Consider the following 21,783-nt stretch of genomic DNA (forward strand, 5'->3'; position numbering starts at 1 on the left):
GGTGAGTTATAGGCTATAATAAATGTGTCTGAAAAAATAACGAGGCATTTTAATTGTTTATTAATAAACTATTGTTTTCTAAATCAATGTCGGCTAAAAACATATCTCCATCTCCGGATGCACCTTTAGAGAGAAATGCACCTTTCATACCGATAACATAATCAGAAGGTATTAGCTTTCGATTCGAATTTGTTCGTTTTAAAGTGGACATTTCAAGCTTTAGCCTACATAGGCTATATTTTGTTTCAGTTCTCGCGCTTCAGTTCACGGAGACCATGAAAGCGCGCCTGATTGTTTTATTTTATTTTACAAAACCACAACGTTTTCTTGTTATTGTGAGTTTACGCAAATAAAAGTAGTTGCGAATAATGTATTATTATTTTCTGTATGACCAGAAATGATAGAGTATTTTAAGTTGTTTCCACTGTTGATAGGAAAATGCAAGTGTTCGCGCCAGCGCGCCTATCCCTGCCATCCAGTGCACAAACCGCACAAACACTTGGACATGCGTCAAAATCTTGTGTTTATTTGTGATAATCTTAGCCCCGTATTATTATTGCCCAACCTGTATTTTGAATGAGATGTGACGAATTGCTTTGTTTTCTACATATGTAGCCTAATAAATGTTATAGCCTAATGATGATAATTATTATTATTTGCGGACACGGACCCCAAACACACCGCGTCTTCTAAGTCAGGTGACTGTAAATGCGCAAAACCTGTTTCCATTGCAGTTTTGCAAAATATTCCTTTTTCGAATTGCATGAAAAACCTCCTCATGCGAGCGTAAAATCTTTTTTGCGATAAACTGGAGTTTTTGCGAAATGGACGTGGTTCCATTGTGCGTATTTTCAATTCGCAATTTCAATTTGCGCAATATGAAGGGTAATGGAAACGAAAGCGGAACCGGCGCACGGAACCAAAACAAACTAGCAAAGATATTCGCGAAGCACACCCCCCACCCCCTAGCGTTCTGGCGGTGAAATGCACCGCGATACAACGCAACCTGACGCAGAACCATAAAACGGCCACGACGCCGTAGGAGTGACGGCGTAGCTACGCCGTGGAGTTGACGCAGAAGCATAATGAGGCCTTTAGTTTGAGTCGGTTTGAGTCTGCGCGTCAGGAACGGAAGTGCTCAAAAATCGCTAAAAATGGGCTTCAACTGTCTCAACTGAGTTCCAATGAGATGGCTCTGTCCACTTCTTATACTGTCTATGTTTCTAACACATACCTCTCCCCGAGTGCCGCCCGCACATCTAATTAGCCTTTCACACAGGACGCGGAAAGCGTTGCGCTAAACCTATTCATTTCAATGGCGTACGCCGCGCGAAGACGTTTCGTTGCTGCGTCGACCAAAGCGCAAGCGCAGCATTACGTTACGTTACGTATGTACGTGATTGACTATAACCCCGGATTTCCACCAACTGCAGAACGGCTGCGGATCGGCTCCGCTGCGTGTCGGATCCGTGCTCCGCCGTCCTTCAATACCTACCAGATACGGATTTGTTGCAGAACGGCTGCGGACTGACAGCTGAAGTCACGAGGACATACGATATCTCGCGAATTTACGTTTGATCGCGCGATATAACAGGATTTAGTTTCTATAAACAGAACCACAAAACCAGCAACAGTTTGTTTCTATCCAGAGGAGTACAGGGGAAATAACTCTGTGCTGACCTGCTGATCTCCTTTTTTTTGTGGAGATTATTATGATTCTAGTACAATATTTATAATATAATCAACTTATAAAATGCTAAATGTTTATTTTGGGTTCCTTTTTGAATGAATTGGGAAAGTAGTAGGCTTGTTGAAATAAAGTTAACTATTGTTCTTGTTGGAAAAGGAAAAAGTATATTTTTATTTTGGAAATTACCGGATGTTTTATTTAGTTTCTGTGTTCTGTTCTGTTATCTTTGTTTATCGACTTCCTGCGGCGCTCTCCGGCATCCGGCAAAAATAGAAACTTTGCGTATCTGCTCCGGAGGGCTGCAGTCGCCGGAGCTGGGACGGAGTCGGAACGCAGCCGTTCCGCAGTCAGTGAAAATACACACATTGACTTGAATGGAAACCTATTGACTCCGCCGCCGTTCCGGAGCGGATCCGCAGCCTGGGTAACCCCGGATTTCCACCAACTGCAGAACGGCTGCGGATTGGCTCCGCTGCGTGTCGGATCCGTGCTCCGCCGTCCTTCAATACCTACCAGATACGGATTTGTTGCGGAACGGCTGCGGCCATGACTGACAGCTGAAGTCACGAGGACACACGATATCTCGCGAATTTACGTTTGATCGCGCGATATAACAGGATTTAGTTTCTATAAACAGAACCACAAAACCAGCAACAGTTTGTTTCCATCCAGAGGAGTACAGGGGAAACAACTACCCAGCAAACATGCTTCTTTGGGGCCCGAATGGGGCCCTTGCGGGCAGCCCACTGTGGGCCCATATACCGGCGTGAAATGCGGGGCACGTGTGGGACCCACACTTTGGGACCCAGGTGGGGCCCCAGTGGGACAGCCCAAAAGTGTGGGCTGACTGTGGGCAGGCCCACAGTAAGTAGAGTGGGCCCCATTGGGGCCAGTTGTGGGCCCACAGCAAACCCTTATAGGGGCCCATGTGGGGCCATTGCGGGCAGCCCACTGTGGGCCCAGATACCGGCGTGAAATGCGGGGCACGTATGGGCCCCACACTTTGGGACCCAGGTGGGGCCCCAGTGGGACAGCCCAAAAGTGTGGGCTGACTGTGGGCAGGCCCACAGTAAGTAGAGTGGGCCCCCATTGGGGCCAGTTGTGGGCCCACAGCAAACCCTTATAGGGGCCCATGTGGGGCCATTGCGGGCAGCCCACTGTGGGCCCAGATACCGGCGTGAAATGCGGGGCACGTGTGGGCCCCACACTTTGGGACCCAGGTGGGGCCCCAGTGGGACAGCCCAAAGTGTGGGCTGACTTTGGGCTGGCCCACACAAATTAGAGCAGGCCCTCATGTGGGCTGGATGTGGGCACACTGTGGGTGCAGGTGCAAAGTTTGAGCACACAGAGTGTGTACACCCATATTACTATATGCAGTACAATTGCACTTGTTAGCAGCAATAAATCGAGGGTCATGTTTTTTTCCCCAAATAATTTATTTATATTAAATAATAATTATAATTAATAATAATACAGTTTAAAACAGCAATAACCACAAAAACAGAAACACAGAACACTTAAAACACGTCAAAGTAAATTAAAAAGCAATCCCCTCAGGGGCACCAGTAGGTATTTCTGCAGTTCTGGCCCTTCCTTGCCTTCCCCCATCTCCGTCCCTGGCATCACGGAGCCATGTCTTTATAGAGGCTTCCACCTCACATGCAGTGGCTTGACTGATTTTTGTCACAGCATCTAAGTGAGAAAGGATCAATTGAAATACAAATGTTAAAAACAAAATAAGGGTTGTACTGTTGTTCTAGGTGCTATTTTTAAATGCTCAACTGAGAGAATGACTGACTACTAGGTCAATAGCCGCGTTTCCACTGCCGGGCTAGGGCCGGGCCAGGGCTAACAGCGAGCCGAGCCGAGCCAGTGGCCTCGGGCCTCAAGCACCGGGCTTGCGTTTCCACTGCCGGGCCAGTAGCCCCGCAGCGCTGCCCTAAACCCCGCCCCCGCTACCCAACCCATTTCAGCGGGTATTATGAATTTATTTATTTTTTAAGTTAGGAAGATAGCATGTATATTAAAGGGATACTCTACTGGTTTTTCATATTAAACTATGTTATTCCCTTAACTAAGACGAGTTGATACATACCTCTCTCGTCTCAGTGCGTGCACTAAATCGCTGTCTTGCGGCGAAACTTTGTTAGATCTTATCTCAGCCCTGTTCATTCAATACGTGCCAAGAAGAGAAGCGCCCAAACACCTCCACGTTTTCCCTATTTAAACACAGTTACTAGAGTAGTGTAACTCGACCAAGAACGGTGACACAAAATAAAACGTTGCGCTTTTCTAAGCGTGTACAATGGATAACTATATTGTACGGCAGAATACCATAGCAAGTGCTTGGGAGCACTTCGACTCGGCGCAGTAATATCATCACTCGTGAAAAGTCCGCTCCCGTTGAAATGAGAGGGAGGAGGAGAGGGAGGAGGAGAGGACTTTTCACGGAATAACAGTTTAATATGAAAAACCAGTAGAGTATCCCTTTAACTCACCGGCCGTGGCTGCAGCCTGCAATAGTGTCCAGATTGTCTCGCGAGTCGCCACTAACAGAGGGACGGTGACCCAGCACACCGTCCATCAAGTCGAACCATGGAATTTGGAAAGTTCCTTCTCTGAGCTCCGCTTTGTCCATTGTGCGTTTGAATCGCCTTGTACAATACTGCGCCCGCAACTTTTTTTTTCCTAAACTTGAAGCGTTGCTCGCTGAATGCTTAGCTTAGAAAGTTCAGCATCGATGTATTTTATAACGTCTTCGTTTCTTCACACGCCGTCAAATTGACGTTGTACCCTTTCTTCTGCCCAAATGCTCAGAAGAGCTTTGGTATCTTCGACAGACCAGTACAGGCGATTCACCTTTTCGAGCAGCGATTATTTTGCGCGATATAAAAAAGTGAAATGTACATCTTGCTTCAGATCATAACGTTCCATAACACCGATAAACTCCGCCTTTTACCTTGAGCACGCCTCTAGCCCGAGCTGGCCCGCTTTGGCCCAAGGTATTCGACGGGCCAGAAATCCTGGCCGTTGGACCCGAGTAAGCCCCGATCAAGCCCCGGAAGTGACAGTGGAAACGCGACTGGCTCTAGCACGCACTAGCACGGCTCGGCCCTGGCCCGGCAGTGGAAAGGCGGCTAATGAGAGAGCTGCGGCTTATAATAACGTTCAGTTGTAAGTCATTTATAATTGGTTAGTTAATGATGAACTAAGGGTTTACAAAACATTCATAAATGATTAGCAAGTGATATACTAACATTTTATGAATGTTTTGTAAATTGTTACAAGTCATTTACAAGTGATTAGTAAATGATTAAGTCCATTTTTTATGAAACATGATTATGCGTTTCATAAATGTTTAATAAGTGATATGTTAATTGTTGTATGTATCATGTTTTGTAGATTCAGTTATAAGTAATTTACAATTGCTTAGTTAATGATTAACTAATCATTTACAAAACATGAACATGCGTTTCATTAATGTTTAATAAAGGTTTTTATTTTCTCCCTACTCTTACAAAATTACAAACAACCAGCCTGAAAAACATGTTGTATGAAGACTGTTTATAACACCCCTCCTAATCCTCACAGAATTTGCAAGACAATGTCTATAATAAATAGTGTGTGTAATTTCTTCAGTACCGTCAGCAGAACTGATAACGTCTGGGCTTATGCGGTCTTCCTTAATTTGGCCCCAGGGCCCGTTTAATGTTTAATACGGGGTTTTGGTACCTATCCCTACGTATGGGTGAGTTAATATGGATGAAGGCCTGTTGTGTTCTGTCTCTTGGTTTGTGATATTGGGAAACTCACCTTCGTCATGTACTGAGTGTGGATGGCATCAAGATCTGGTCCTGAAGAATCACAGGGTCAAATGATTATATCTCATCTGGTAACAAGAGCATAGCCATAACTTTAAAAACTCTAATGATATCTTTACCCCCTGATATTGCATTGTGGATATAAATTCAAACATTTTAAAGGCTAAGAGTATGAGCCATGAGTAAACTGGCCAGATATCTGTGAAAAATAACTATGCCTAAAGTTGTCGACTCCCTGAATTCAGCATTTAAAAGTAAAAAGAATTTCAGTATTTATTAATAAAAAAAATATATATATCTTTGAGTTGGACAGTATGGTGTCTGTCTCATTGGCCAACATAGTTAAAAACACACCTAGAGAAAAAAAATATATATATACACCAATGACCATGATTTCCTGTTATCATAATAGTTAAATTAATTATTATAACTATGACCATTATAACATTATATTTGCCGCCTATTTAGCCTTCAGGCTTCTCAGGGACGATATCACTGAAAAAAACTGGGGTTAATGAATGTAAAGTGTGAGACTTCATTAAAAAGCATAAACCTACAGACCCCCAACATTTGAACAGTATGTTTGAGGTTTTGCTTACTAGTCGAGTTCATAGCCGTGGAGGTTGTCTTGGACAGGGGGTGCAGCAGGCCATCAGCATGATGATCTTCTAGAAGATTGATAATAAAAGTGATTTCAGGAGGGACAGAAAAAAAAAACCTCCACAACAAAGGTTCTAGATTAGAACATGTTGGATTATTCGTAATGAACAGACAGGAGACAGCGGGCTCTTAACATGGAAGCTTTACTGAAACTCACATTCTCTGCGCATGACGCGCATGCGCACATTACACATCCAAAACCATATTACTGCACTATTACTTTCTCATTCAGTCCATTCCTTCCCCTTCCTTTTTTTTTTTTTTTTAGTAAAACAATATCTCTGTAGGAGAAATACAAAACACAGGTATTATTACTAATTTTCCTTACTTATTACTATGTTTCAACAGAAGAAAGGGAAATAATCTCAGAACGGACAATAACAAGTCAAACTCTAAAGGTTTAATCTTAGTGGTGGTCTGATCACCCTGCCCACTCTGCTTCTAACACAGTCCCTAATCTCTCTTGGCTGTGAAGGAACTGCTCTCAGATGGGAACGGTGTCTTCTCAAACTACCAGACTGCCCTTCTACAATGTAGGAACGTGGAGTATCAGCAGGACTCATGACTATGCCTGGGTTTGGCACATTCTTAATCCAGACTGATTGTCCAGACTGTAGAGCAGGTTTTGTATGTGCTCTGTGGCGTTTTATTGTACCACTTAGTCTGTTTTACCTTCAACTCTTTGTCTTTTCTTTTGAAGGTGTTGAGGTTTGGCCAGGCTGGTTTCAGTGTGGATGGACTCACTGGGAGAGTAGTTCTGATGTTCCGTCCCATCAGGAGTTGAGCAGGTGAAGCTCCTGATGCTAATGGCGTAGCTCTGTAAGACATAAGTGCTTTGTGAGGGTCCTCACCTTTACGCAGTAGTGTTTTAACAGTTCTCACTGCTCTTTCCGCTTCTCCGTTGCTTTGAGGATAGTGCGGGCTGCTGGTTACATGATGGAAGTCATAGTCTTTTGCAAAGTCCGCAAAGTCTGATGCTGCGAACTGAGGGCCATTGTCTGTAACTAGGACCTCTGGGACCCCGTGGCGAGCAAACATCGCTTTGAGCTTCTCCATCACATTTCTTGATGTTGTTGAAGTGAGAGAAGCAACTTCTATGTAGCGTGAAAAATAGTCTATCAGCAGAACATAATCACCCTTGTTCCAATGGAAAAGATCTGCTGCCACTCTCTGCCATGGTCGTGAAGGTAATGAAGTGATCAACAGGGGTTCTGGGTAACTGTAGCTGTTTTTGACACATGTTTCACACTGACTTACTTTGTCTTTGATTTGCTTTGTTATACCTGGCCACCATACTGACATTTGCGCTCTTGCCAAGCATTTAGTGATGCCTTGATGTCCCTGGTGCAACTTCTCTAGGACTTCTTTTTGCATACTGCCAGGTATCACTAGTTGTTTTCCCTTCATCAGCAAACCCTCTGCATTGAGCAGGTCATGTCTGTGTTGCCAAAACAATGCTAGGTGTGGTGGAACACTCTTTTTTCCATCCCAACCTGTACGTACAAGAGAACTTAGCTGTCTGCACACTTCGTCCTCTTCCTGAGCCCTCTGTATCTGAGCAAGCTTGGTAGGTGTTGCTGGCAATTGTTGAATGACATGATCAACACTCACTTTTACCTCTTCCTCTCTTTTTAGGTCTGCTTCTGATGGGTTTTCTTTGAGTGGAGCTCTGGAGAGTGTGTCCGCTGTGATCAGATTTTTTTTCAGGAACGTGCATGATCGAGTAGGAGAACCGCAGGAGTCGCAGACGAAATCTTAATATGCGTGGAGGCAGGTCATCTAGCGATCTCGAGCCAAGTAGACTGACTAGTGGCTTGTGGTCAGTCCTGACCACAAAATCCAGTCCCAGAAGATAGGTTTGAAATCTTTCACAGGCCCACGTGATCGCTAGGGCCTCCTTCTCAATTTGAGCATATCTTTTCTCCGTAGGCGTCATGCTCCTTGAACTGAAAGCAACAGGTCTCCATTCACCTGTAGGCTGCAGCTGAGATAATACTCCTCCTAATCCAAAGAAAGACGCATCAGCTGAAACTCTGGTATGTCGATCTGGACAGTACTGTGCTAATACTGCCGAAGAACTGAGTTCTTGCTTCAATTTTTCAAAAGCTTGTTGTTGTGGACTCCCCCACACCCAGACGTTTTCAGCTTTGAGCAGGTCTCTGATAGGTCCAGTCAACTCTGCAATATTGGGTGAAAATTTTCCAACGTAATTCACCATGCCAAGGAATCTCTTGACATCAGCCGTATTTTTAGGCTCTGGCATTTCTTTGATAGCTTTTATTTTGTCTGGATCAGCTCGTATGCCTTCTGCACTGACAATGTGTCCTAGGAACCTAACTTGAGGCACTGCAAATTGACATTTTTCGTTCAGTGTCAACCCTTTCTGTTCCAGGCGGTTCAGAACCTTGATAAGTCTTGCATCATGTTCCTTACGTGTAGCACCGAACACCAGGATGTCATCTGCGTGGCACAGTGTGCCCTCCAGGCCCTCCAGCAGTTGTGTCAACCGTTTCTGAAAGTGTTCAGGTGCTGAGGAAATGCCAAATGGAAGGCGGTTAAAACAGTATCTTCCATAAGGCGTAATGAAGGTAGTGAGCGGGACCGAATCTTTATGCAAAGGAATCTGCCAGAATCCAGCAGTAGCATCCAACTTAGAGAACACTGTTGCGCCTGACAGTTTAGCCAGTGTTTCATCGACTGCAGGAAGAATATGTCTCTCTCTGCAGACATTGCTATTTAGATGTGTTAAATCAACGCAGATTCGAATCTTGCCATTTGGTTTCGGCACTATCACCATACCTGAACACCACTCAGTCGCTTCTTCAATGGGCGTTATAACTCCTATTTCTTCCATTCTTTCTAGCTCCTCTTTCACTCTATTCATCATGGGCAAGGGCACTCGACGAGGGGCAGCCAGAGCAAATGGAGTGGTTAACTCTTTGAGTTTGATTTTGTATTCTCCTTCCAATTTTCCAAGTCCTGTGAAGACTTTTGGAAACATCTCTTTGTAGTTCGGATCTGCTGTTTGCATTGCATCCACTGTGTGAAGTAAGTCCAGCTCTTTTATGGCTGGTAGTCCAAGGAGAGGGGACACCAGTCTTGGTATCACAAACACTGGGTGTTTTATCACTCTTCCCAGATGACAAAGTGATGCTTTAAACTGCCCTCTCACCTGTATTGACATGTTGCTTGGTCCACACAGCTTTTTGTTCGGCGGGCTGAGAACACCGTGGCTCGTCTTTGAGTACATGCTCTCTGGGATGGCTGTTACTGCTGCTCCTGTGTCCAGTTTGAAAAGAATTTTCTCGCCATTCACTGCAATGAACTTTTGCCAGACATCAGTCGAATTCTCAGACTTTACGACTCCCAGGAAAACAGCCTCTATGCTCTCCGTCTCATCACAATGATGTATTTCCTCCAGTCTTTTTTTTGTTTTGCAGACTGCAGCGAAGTGTCCTTTTTTGTTGCACTTCCTGCACTCAACCTCCCTCGCTGGACAGCTGTTCAGTGAGTGTGCTTGTGGCTTTCCACATCTGCCACATCCCTTGCTGGCTTCATTGTGTTTTGTACTGTCTTGTCGTCTTTGCATTCCTTTCTGTGCAAATCTTGGTTTCATTTTGTATTTTAACATGTCCATGTTTACCTCATTTGAGTCACCGCTTGCTTGTCTTAAGATTGTCTGCTGCTTTTTTATTTCTTCACTTTGTCTTATCTTTGTGATGGCTTTATTGAGTGTGAGCTCGGGGTCAAGCTGTAATCTCTCTGACAATCCGTGATCTCGTATGCCAACTACCAGTCTGTCTCGTATCATTTCCTCTTGAAGGACTCCATACTGGCAATTTTCTGCTAGTTTATAAACTGCAGTGATGAACATTTCAGCTGATTCGCCCTGTTCTTGGCACCTCTTGTTGAATTTAGCCCTCTCGTAGATCACGTTGTGTTTACATACGAAGTGTTTCTCGAACGCATCTTTAACTTCGTCATATTTTTTTCTGTCTTCTTCAGAAAGAGCCAGCGTGCACATGATATCATCGGCTTTATCTCCCATTGTGTAGATAAGCGAATTAACTTGATATTCTTGGCTTCTTTCACTAATTCCCGATGCTATACGGAATCTCTCATATCGTCTAATCCAATTTGGCCAGCTGCCAAAATCATTGAAGTCAAAATGTTCAGGCGGGCTTATTGAGAACAAAGTATCCATCTTATATGTTTACCTTGATGCTGTTTATATTGAATTTTCTTCGGGGTTTTATTTCTTCTTCTTTCTCTCTCCTCGCGTTTATCGTCTCGGAGCTCACTCACACTCTGTGTCCGTCTCGCAGCTGCCGCCGTGCCGATCGCGTGATCTCGTTTGTTTCCTCGAAACTTCACTTACAAACTCTTGTTTTCGCCGCGCTGGTGCGGATGACTGTTATCTCTTAGAAAGCGAGGTAAATCCGCTTCTGACACCATGTTGGATTATTCGTAATGAACAGACAGGAGACAGCGGGCTCTTAACATGGAAGCTTTACTGAAACTCACATTCTCTGCGCATGACGCGCATGCGCACATTACACATCCAAAACATCCTACCAGTACAGAACATAACATGCAATGTGTCACAGAGCCAAAATTGTTACATATGATTTACAATAGAACAAAGGGTTTATTACAAGGAAGCAAGCTAGAGATGAAATGCAGAAAAGATAAAGAATATATATATATATATATATATATAATCTTAAGGTAATATATATTGTGCAATAAATGCATATGAAATTATTATCATGTTTAAACAATAATTCTCCCTTTGTTGTAGAGGTTTTTCAGGGTTTTACCAGCAAAACAAAACTATCAAAAACTGTTATCAACACAAAGATGTGGTTAAAACCCCAAACTTATGTAAAACAAGAGCTCAAGTGTAACGTTAACTTAACTTAGCTAGCTGCTACCTATTCTGAAAACGGTTGAGATGCTAACGGACTTTTTAGAAGACACAAAACCATTTCTATAAAGTAAATATTCAACAGAAGCGTATCAATTATACGTAAGAAAGGTGTCAGGAACGTTTGTATGTATTATTTGTGTGATTATGTTAACTAAACTTACCTGAAAGTAGCGAAAACAACAGCGAGAGACGCTAGTTTTGCTGTTTGTCAGTTGATGAGGTTTCCTCGTTTCCATGGTTTCCATCTGCTCGCGTGCGCTCCTGTCTTTGAATCAGACAGCTTTGAATGCGACTCAATGTTTACGCGCACGCGCATTGAAACCATAGAACAATTCAAAAGGCACACAGCATTTAAACATCTAGAATTACAACATTTAACATTTTAAAATATCATTAATTTTAAATCATGAATTTAAAAATCATTGTGCAGTTCTATGACCAATGTTTTTTTTTGTTTTTTGTTTTTACATTAAAAGAGAATATGAAAGCACTAAACACTGCTTTATATAAATGAAAGATGGTAATGAAATTACGGGCCCGTGACGTTGCAGTTTCGTTTGTGTCTGATTGGTCTCAGTCGTTACATCAGTGATATATTTATTAGTATCAACAATATATAATTGTATTATAATAAATATACATCACTGATGAATACCAAAACAAATCAGTAAACCATTTGCATTGTTTTTATTGTGACAAATAAGTTAATTTTATTTAATAAATACGGTAACACTTTATATGCAGTCCATGCTTATAATGAATTATAGCACCATTTATACTTATTTATGAGCAATATTACTATTCTATAAATATATTTATAAAGACTCATTAAGACCTACAATATATACCCTAGTTACATCTATATTATTTTTTATAATTCCTTATAAGTCACAAATTTGTTATTTTAAATGCACATGCTCATAATCCATTATGTGTAGTTTTAGTTAATTATGGACTGTTGAATGAAATAACATTTATGACATTTCACGGGATCGTTAAATAGTTTGATCAAGCATCTAATCTTAAACCTTCTAATCTTAAAACATATGACTGTTAAACAACTTAAAACAATGTACCGTTATGGTGAGTTGCCCACTGTAAACCCTCATGGGGGGCCCATTCTGCCCTACAAAGGCAAAAGACCTTAACTCACCAGAGTGTGAAACTGAGAAAAATGACTTTAAAGTTTTTTTGTTTTCCAGCCAATTGTATGATAGGTAGGACAATGAAAATTTGCCAAGTAGTTGTCATAATGAATATACACTCACCGGCCACTTTATTAGGTACCCCATGCTAGTAACGGGTTGGACCCCCTTTTGCCTTCAGAACTGCCTCAATTCTTCGTGGCATAGATTCAACAAGGTGCTGGAAGCATTCCTCAGGGAGTTTGGTCCATATTGACATGATGGCATCACACAGTTGCCGCAGATTTGTCGGCTGCACATCCATGATGCGAATCTCCCGTTCCACCACATCCCAAAGATGCTCTATTGGGTTGAGATCTGGTGACTGTGGAGGCCATTTTAGTACAGTGAACTCATTGTCATGTTCAAGAAACCAATTTGAAATGATTAGAGCTTTGTGACATGGTGGAAGTAGCCATCAGAGGATGGGTACATGGTGGCCATAAAGGGATGGACATGGTCAGAAACAATGCTCAGGTAGGCCGTGGCATTTAAACGATGCCCAATTGGCACTAAGGGGCCTAAAGTGTGCCAGGAAAACATCCCCCACACCATTACACCACCACCACCAGCCTGCACAGTGGTAACAAGGCATGATGGTTCCATGTTCTCATTCTGTTTACGCCAAATTCTGACTCTAACATCTGAATGTCTCAACAGAAATCGAGACTCATCGGACCAGGCAACATTTTTCCAGTCTTCAACTGTTCAATTTTGGTGAGCTCTTGCAAATTGTAGCCTCTTTTTCCTATTTGTAGTGGAGATGAGTGGTACCCGGTGGAGTCTTCTGCTGTTGTAGCCCATCCGCCTCAAGGTTGTGCGTGTTGTGGCTTCACAAATGCTTTGGTGCATACCTCGGTTGTAACGAGTGGTTATTTCAGTCGCTGTTGCCCTTCTATCAGCTCGAACCAGTCTGGCCATTCTCCTCTGACCTCTGGCATCAACAAGGCATTTCCGCCCACAGAACTGCCGCTCACTGGATGTTTTTTCTTTTTCGGACCATTCTCTGTAAACCCTAGAGATGGTTGTGCGTGAAAATCCCAGTAGATTAGCAGTTTCTGAAATACTCAGACCAGCCCTTCTGGCACCAACAATCATGCCACGTTCAAAGTCACTCAAATCACCTTTCTTCCCCATACTGATGCTCGGTTTGAACTGCAGGAGATTGTCTTGACCATGTCTACATGCCTAAATGCACTGAGTTGCCGCCATGTGATTGGCTGCTTAGAAATTAAGTGTTAACGAGCAGTTGGACAGGTGTACCTAATAAAGTGGTCGGTGAGTGTATTTATCTACATTAAAAATTTTTTAGCTCAAACTTGACCTTTGACCCTTATTCGGAAGTTACTGTATTCTGCCTTTGCATTATCTGCAAAACAATAATGGGTCATACAAAGGCAAAATACCTTAACTTCTAATTTATTGACCATTTGGCTTTTATCACTCTATACAAACATTTCTATGATAACAACGATAGCCTTAAAATAACATTTAGTAAGTTCTGTCTAGTAAGGGTTAATATTACATCAATAGTTACAAAATATTACAAAATAAAAAAATTATGAGAAAGACCTTAACTCGCTAGAGTGTGGAACTGAGAAAAATGACTTTAAAGATTTTCAGTTGTCCCTCCAAATTAATTATAGGTAGGACACTGTAAATCTGGCAATTAGATGTTTTAGTAATGAAAAGTATCTACATAAAAAATCTTGAGCTCAAACTTGACTTTTGACCACTATTTTAAAGTTACTGTACACTCTGCCTTTGCATTGTCAGCAAAAAGTGAGAAGTTATGCCAAGGCAAAAGGCAGTAACTTCCACATTATCAATATTTGGTTGCTGATCACCATTAACAAAATCATTATAGTAACACCTGTATAAAATCTAGTGATCATGGCATTTATTTTGTATGATTTACACTTATAGACATCTACTTATTGCTACCCTGTGCTTTGGTTGCATTCTGGTGGCATTATTAATACATGAGACATGGCAAAATACCTCCATAGCGGTAAGATCTTCAATTGGTACCGAGTGGCATAAGACTTGATAAATGCGCGTTCAAAATGATCACGATAAAACAGGTCCTCGCGCACATTCGACCAGGGGACTCGTTTATAGTAGCTATATTCGTGTTCGAAGGTGTCATGCTCCTCGTACGTTCACGAAAAGTACGAAGTACGAACGCAGTGCTTTCCATCTTGAGACTCGGTGGGGAGCGTGCTCTGGACTACCTAGACGACTAATGCATTTATAGCACAACCTTCTGTGTTCTGCGTCTTTTCAGTAGCGGTGGTTTCAGCTGTCTGTCCTATTATTGTGCAGTGCACTTCGCTCGTCCCGCGGATTTATTCCGGACAGTGTGATTGTAGGTACAACCCGCTTGTAACAGCTTGTCTGATGTTGTATGCACCAGCAATTCTTGCTGCATTATGTTGTATGCACCAATATACCGTTGTTGCTTCATTATTATTACTCCCTGTGACATATTAGTCCCGCGTCGGCCCGACTGTGTTCAGGGCGGAGCTGAAGGCGCCGGTGAAGTTTTGGCACTCTGCCAGCTATATGCATGAATGTTTCAGTCAGGTCCGGTACCCGATCTGGGTGAGGCGGGGCTTTAGTTCTTTGTTGTATTCACCTGCTACGGCGTGTGTAACATTTTTTCTGTCAACTCTGCATATATCATTCGCGATGGATAGCCTATCGCACGTTTGTCGATGGAGCGGGTTCAGACCATACTAAATGTTCTGACCGCATTTGTGCTGGACAAAGCTCTGAGGACATCAGAAGTTACAGGGACTGATGCCAGCTGTACAAAGTACACAGGCTACATCGTAATTTCAATTTTAATGGAGAGCAAAACAAAGGCAGAACACCGTACAATCTGAAAGGTAGCATTATTTGATAGAACGCCAGGACCGTAACTTCATATTGACGCGCGGCTAAACAAAGGCAGAGTGCCGTAACTCAAAATGAGCGTTCCAAAACAAAGCCAAAGAGCGGTAACTGGTGTTACGGTGTTCTGCCTTGGTTTCTCACGGGCTTTTGGAAGTTACTGTTAAGACAGACAACCCATTATTTTCTCGAAAAAACGACGGAATTGACTCAAGATACTTATCCACATGCTAAAGGGGGTCTTGAATGTGCCAAAAATATAAAAAACTAATTTTCGACCAAACACGAAGTTACGGTCTTTTGCCTTTGCACGGCAGCATAGTGAAAAACAGCTATGGGCCACGCATGGGCTAACTGCCTGGGGACCCGTGTGGGTTTTCTGTGGGCAAACCCACAGTGGGTTACCCACAGTAAACCCTCATGGGGGCCCCATAGTGAAAAACAGCTGTGGGCCCCGCATGGGCTAACCCACTGGGGGCCCATGTGGGTTTTCTGTGGGCAAACCCACAGTGGGTAGCCCACAGTAAACCCTCATGGGGGCCCAAATGGGCAAAACTGCTATGGGCCCCGCATGGGCTAACCCACTGGGGGCCCATGTGGGTTTTCTGTGGGCAAACCCACAGTGGGTTGCCCACAGTAAACCCTCATGGGGGCCCAAATGGGCAAAACTGCTATGGGCCCCGCATGGGCTAACCCACTAGGGGCCCGTGTGGGTTTTCTGTGGGCAAATCCACAGTGGGTTGCCCACAGTAAACCCTCATGGGGGCCCAAATGGGCAAAACTGCTATGGGCCTCGCATGGGCTAACCCACTAGGGGCCCTTGAGGGGTATATGTGGGCAAGCCCACTGTGGGCTTGCCCTCAGAAAGCCCAAATGGGGCCCCAAAGGGTTTGCCCTTGCCCACACTGTCCCACAGAAAACCCACACTTGCCCACAGTGGGCCCGCACTGGCATGTTTGCTGGGTATGTGCTGACCTGCTGATCTCCCTTTTTTGTGGAGATTATTGTGATTCTAATACTATATTTATAATTAAATATAATCAACTTATAAAATGCTAAATGTTTATTTGGGTTCCTTTTTGAATGTATTGGGAAAGTAGTAGGCTGTGTAAATAAAGTTAACTATTGTTCTTGTTGGAAAAGGGAAAACTATATTTTTATTTTGGAAATTACCGGATGTTTTATTTAGTTTCTGTGTTCTGTTCTGTTATCTTTGTTTATCGACTTCCTGCGGCGCTCTCCGGCATCCGGCAAAAATAGAAACTTTGCGTATCTGCTCCGGAGGGCTGCAGTCGCCGGAGCTGGGACGGAGTCGGAACGCAGCCGTTCCGCAGTCAGTGAAAATACACACATTGACTTGAATGGAAACCTATTGACTCCGCCGCCGTTCCGGAGCGGATCCGCAGCCGTTCCGCAGTTGGTGGAAATTGGGGGTGACCAAACGGCCAAACGGCGGCGGAGTCAATAGGTTTCCATTCAAGTCAATGTATGTATTTTCACTGACTGCGGAACGGCTGCGTTCCGACTCCGTCCCAGCTCCGGCGACCGCAGCCCTCCGGAGAAGATACGCAAAGTTTCTATTTTTGCCGGATGCCGGAGAGCGCCGCAGGAAGTCGAGCACAGAAACAAAATAAAACATCCGGTAATTTTCAAAATAAAAATAAACTTTTTCCTTTTCCAACAAGAACAATATAGTTAACTTTATTTACACAGCCTACTACTTTCCCAATACATTCAAAAAGGAACCCAAATAAACATTTAGCATTTTATAAGTTGATTATATTTAATTATAAATATTGTACTAGAATCACAATAATCTCCACAAAAAAGGGAGATCAGCAGGTCAGCACATAGTTGTTTCCCCTGTACTCCTCTGGATGGAAACAAACTGTTGCTGGTTTTGTGGTTCTGTTTATAGAAACTACATCCTGTTATATTGCGCGATCAAACGTAAATGCGCGAGATATCGTGTGTCCTCGTGACTTCAGCTGTCAGTCATGGCCGCAGCCGTTCCGCAACAAATCCGTATCTGGTAGCTATTGAAGGACGGCGGAGCACGGATCCGACACGCAGCGGAGCCGATCCGCAGCCGTTCTGCAGTTGGTGGAAATCCGGGGTTATGGCCGCGATTAGCTCCGCATCCGCGACGCTGACGTTCCGCGCCGTTGACGGATCCAGTGGATTTTAGGGGTTACTGCCCTGAGCTGAGGACAGCGACACAAGAGCCACACAGGTAGGCTACTGAGTCGCTGTCCTCAGTGCCGCAGAAAAGCGCTGAAGGGGAACCCGTTTTTTTGGGGGTTTTTGTGCTTATTTTAGCTTGCCCATCCAGTTTTCTGGAGGCCCACCTACAATCAAAATCCTGGCGCCGCTAGTGCTTACAGCAAAAATATTTCCTCACTAATAAAGTAAGTGTCTTTCAAAATAATAAATAGCCTTAATTTTACCCTGTTAAATATTTTATGGTTGCTGCCGCACAAGATGCTGCATTTTGCCAAGTTCACACAGAAACTGTTTATCATTTATTTTGGTCATGTTTCTGTACTGAACAACTATGGAAAATAGACACATTTATTAAAGAGAATATCCAGCAAGATATATCCGTAACCTTTAAAAGACATTCATTTCGGATACTTTGATTTTGACCCCACTAAAAACAAAGTTTGCTTTGTGTGATGAATTTAAATTATTTTCTTGGCAAATTTTATATAGCACACAAATGTAAATTCACCAACAACAAACCAGTTTTTATTTAATTTTTTAATTTTTAAGAATTTAAAATGTACACAATTTCTTCCTCAGTAAATAAGAAAGCAATTAAAACAACCTCAATGTGTAATGACTTTAATTTGCAAACTCTAACTGATGTATAAAATAATATCTTACTTTTGTGGTCTTTTTTATTTTATTTCATTATCTTCTCGCAAATCATTGTTATTTTTTTTTCTTATCCTGTATGTTCAAATGACATTGAACATATTGTTGATATATTTTGTGTGTATACAAAGTTATATATCATTAATGTCATCTCTCTACAGTTTGAAAGCATAATAAAAACAGCTTTAAGCTCTGAGAAGAGGTAAGCAGTTAGCGGTAATATTTATAAGCCTGTAAAAGTTCTCAGAAGTTCAAGTACATATATTATTGTAAAGAGTGTTGTAAATGTTTTGTATTTTGTATATCACAGTACAATATTTAATTTGAAACAAAACAATGTGTGTGAATTTTTATACACTTTTATGCACATTGTAATGTGCATGTCCATGAAAATCAAATATATATTTTTTTTCCATTTAATAGGCTACATTTGTAATTGAAATAATGAGAGCTTATGTAGGGTGAAGTCAGCTAAAATGAGATATCAGGTAAAATGGGCCAAATAAGGTTGTAGCCTTATTTATATAATGTTGTAGTAACATTTCTCTTTACATTTTTACAGCCAATCTCAATAACTGATCTTGCATTGTTGCTTCAACACTGGTTGACATGTAACAATAGTTTTGATTGGTCTATTTAATGGTTGCAGGGCAGAGTGTTACTTGAAGCTTTTGTCAAAGAAATTGTAAGGCAAGGGAGCCTGACATAGTAAATTCCATTCATCACTAATAAGCGTACTAAAGCAATTATAAAAGTAAGCTTACCAACAAAGCAAAAAGGTTTATGTACACGTGCTCTTTCAAATAAAACATAAAAAGTTTAATTTAAAAAAGAAACCTAGAAAAAGGGTCATAGGTAGAAATGGGCTGGTTAGGCTAAAATGGGTCACAATTTTCAGCTTAACTGGGCTACACACACACACACACTCGCACACTTCAGCACAGAAGTTACACAGAAATTGAGGGTGAAAATAGGTTTATATGGGCTAGATATTTATCCTACAAAATCGGAACAGTTCTAAAATAATGGCATTGCCAAGACAGTATGGCAAGAAGACAAGCAAAAAAAAAAAAAAAGGATACAGAGAGACAAGAAGAGAAAGGGAAAGAAAGCAAGAATATGTCTGTACAACCATGGAGAAATGACAGAATGAGGGGTGATTAATGAATACCAGGATATAGTTGAGAGAGATATTAGCTTTTTAGCAAGGGCTTGGAACAATCCAAAGACTATTTTGCAAAGGCACTTGGTGGCAAAGACGCATGGCAAAGGCTCATTAGTGGCAAAGTTTTTGGCTCTGGCTAGAGGAAGAAATCCCTGCCAGTGGAATCTAAAAAAAAAAACTGGCCAGTCTTATGAAGCTCCTCTCCAAAAGACGCTTCCCCCTTACCAAAAGAGATGTCTTGGAATTACTTTTAAATATGCAACGGTCAATAATATCAAATACTTTTCTGACGTACAAGGCATTGCTGGATGTTACTGGTTTAGACATATTTTGAAAGGTTATCCAGACCTCAGCAGGGCTGTTCGTTCGTTGGCCAGAGGAGAACTGGCGCCCGACTGAATCTGGTTTCTCTCAAGGTTTTTTCCCTCCATTCTGTCTCTGATGGAGTTTTGGTTCCTTGCTACTGTCGCCCTTTTCGCCATTGGCGTTTGGCTTGCTTAGTTGGGGACATTTAATTTAATATTCAACAATATTATTGATCTGCCTGTATTGACACCATTATATGAGAACTGAACTGAGTTGGACGATGACGTCACCGTTTTCTCCAGAACGGCTATATATATAAATGAATAACTTTTTTACAACAAAAATGAAAGATCACTGAACATAAGCAGGACTGTGACGCTATTTTCTTCTGGAAACAAACTTTGTTGTATTATTTTCCTGTTATCTCTGTACAGCATGCTTTGAAAAAATCTGTATTGTAAAAAGCGCTATATAAATAAAGGTGACTTGACTTGAACTGTGTTAGGAACTTCAATCAAATGTTTTCCATCACATCTTTTGAATTGCGATGAATCTGGCCAACATCACCAGTTTTGCTCTACCCGTGTGTTTGGGGAGATGGGTAAGCCCTGAGGCAACTCTAAAGGAGAAACCTCGACAGTTCTTGCAGCGTTCAATGCAGCGGGAACATTTAGTCCCACAATGGTCATTTTAAAAGGCAAGCGTGAGGTGTGAGTGGCTTTATGGCTGCCCGGAAAGGGTCTCTGACAACGGCTGGATAAAGTGACCTGTACCTGGAGTGGGGTCAGATGTTTACAAATTTGCTGCCAAAAGATGACCCATGTTGGATGGGCACAGTAGCCATGTCTATAATTTATACTTCATACAACTGATGAAAGCCAAAAATGTTCATGTGATGCCTATCCGGCTCACTCCACACATGCCCTCCCGCCTGCTGACAAAGCACTTTTCAAAGGTTTGAAAAACAATTGACCTATCGGTAACCTATGACCACTTTCATAATGGAGGATTAAATAAGATTGATAACAGATAAGATTTATGTAGTAAGATTTCATAACTAATCACTGTATCACAACCAGGTTTTACGTTTCGCATCAAGTAACAATGACTCAATGAATGATAACAATGAATGAATTTTGTGTATATGCACCAAGCATCACAACAGAGAGGGCTGTACTACCCACAGGAACAGAACTACCCGTGGTAGAGGATACACTGATCTTGATTCATCGTGAGAGTGTCAGTGAGGATTTGGTGTATTTCACGAGTTCACACTTACATACAATTAGAGTGGGTAAGATTTAATGCGTTTTTGGCATGCTGTCCGGAGGGAGGGCCCCGAGCTCGGAGTTTGGCCTGAACACAGAGTACTCCCCCCTTTGTAAGTGGTTAGGACTAGAAGTGTGGAGAAGGGGCGGTGGAGGGATGCTGAAAACTGTCAATGGGTTGAGGTGAGATTGCTGAATCTACATATACCTCTTATCATTGATTGCTGAGTGCTCTCCACTCGTGTGAATTATCTGAACGTGCTCCTCCCGAACGTTGTCAATAAAACATCATGAAGAAGCATCATCACATCCCAGGAGGATATGGAGAGGTCCTTATACCATGTTTTCACTCCTGAGCAAGACACCGATTTTCTTATCTTTAACAAAATATTTGACAAGCATACACGCATACATGCACACAAAAGACACCAATGCACAGAAATACACACCTGTACAACATGATCAGTTCATTTTTAATTGCATTTTTTAGTGAAATATTCGTTCATCTTTCTATTTAATGAAATGTTTTTGCAATGGCACACTAAAGACAATAGTGTCAAATTACACAAAATTTAAGTTGTAACAGTGCAAATTAAGTGTTAAATGTTGAATTGAGTGTTTCAATCTTCCTAAATATCACAAAATGGATTTATCAAGATAATAAGTAGGTTATTGTTGAATTGAATAATAATGAAGTAACTACAGTGAATAAGCGCCACCTAGTGGTTCCATCACAATGAGTCTCTATCAGAAGCTTTCATAAGGAAACTCTGAACCACAAAAGATTACAGAGAGAGAAATGAGCTCGATGGTGTTTTTAGCCCCCAATGACTCCTTCCAGGCAGCTAACCCTAACCTCATCCTTAAACTTACCCATCCCCTCGCTGCCTGGAAGGCGCCGTTGGGGGCTAAAAACACCAAACACCAAAAAATTAACAGCGGTTACAGTCACAGAAAATGAAAAAATCCCTGCTAGCATGGCATTTT

At 42.2% G+C, this 21,783-nt stretch overlaps 1 protein-coding gene and 1 long non-coding RNA gene across 2 annotated transcripts in view; both read right to left on the bottom strand.

Annotated features, from left to right (window-relative positions):
- The window catches only part of LOC130086893 (uncharacterized), an 832,515-nt gene that overhangs the window by 183,288 nt on the left and 627,444 nt on the right, over positions 1-21,783 (bottom strand). The gene's annotated exons all lie outside the window — the stretch shown is intronic.
- Positions 3,225-11,390, bottom strand: LOC130086942 (uncharacterized). Its single transcript, XR_008807275.1, has 4 exons — positions 11,106-11,390; positions 6,111-6,176; positions 5,504-5,579; positions 3,225-3,382 (listed from the first exon to the last, which is right to left on the bottom strand). It is a non-coding gene; the product is annotated as an uncharacterized LOC130086942 (long non-coding RNA).

The sequence above is a fragment of the Rhinichthys klamathensis genome, unplaced genomic scaffold (assembly GCF_029890125.1).
Source record: "Rhinichthys klamathensis goyatoka isolate OS25496 unplaced genomic scaffold, OSU_Roscu_1.1 h1tg000103l_1, whole genome shotgun sequence".
NCBI lineage: Eukaryota > Metazoa > Chordata > Actinopteri > Cypriniformes > Leuciscidae > Rhinichthys > Rhinichthys klamathensis.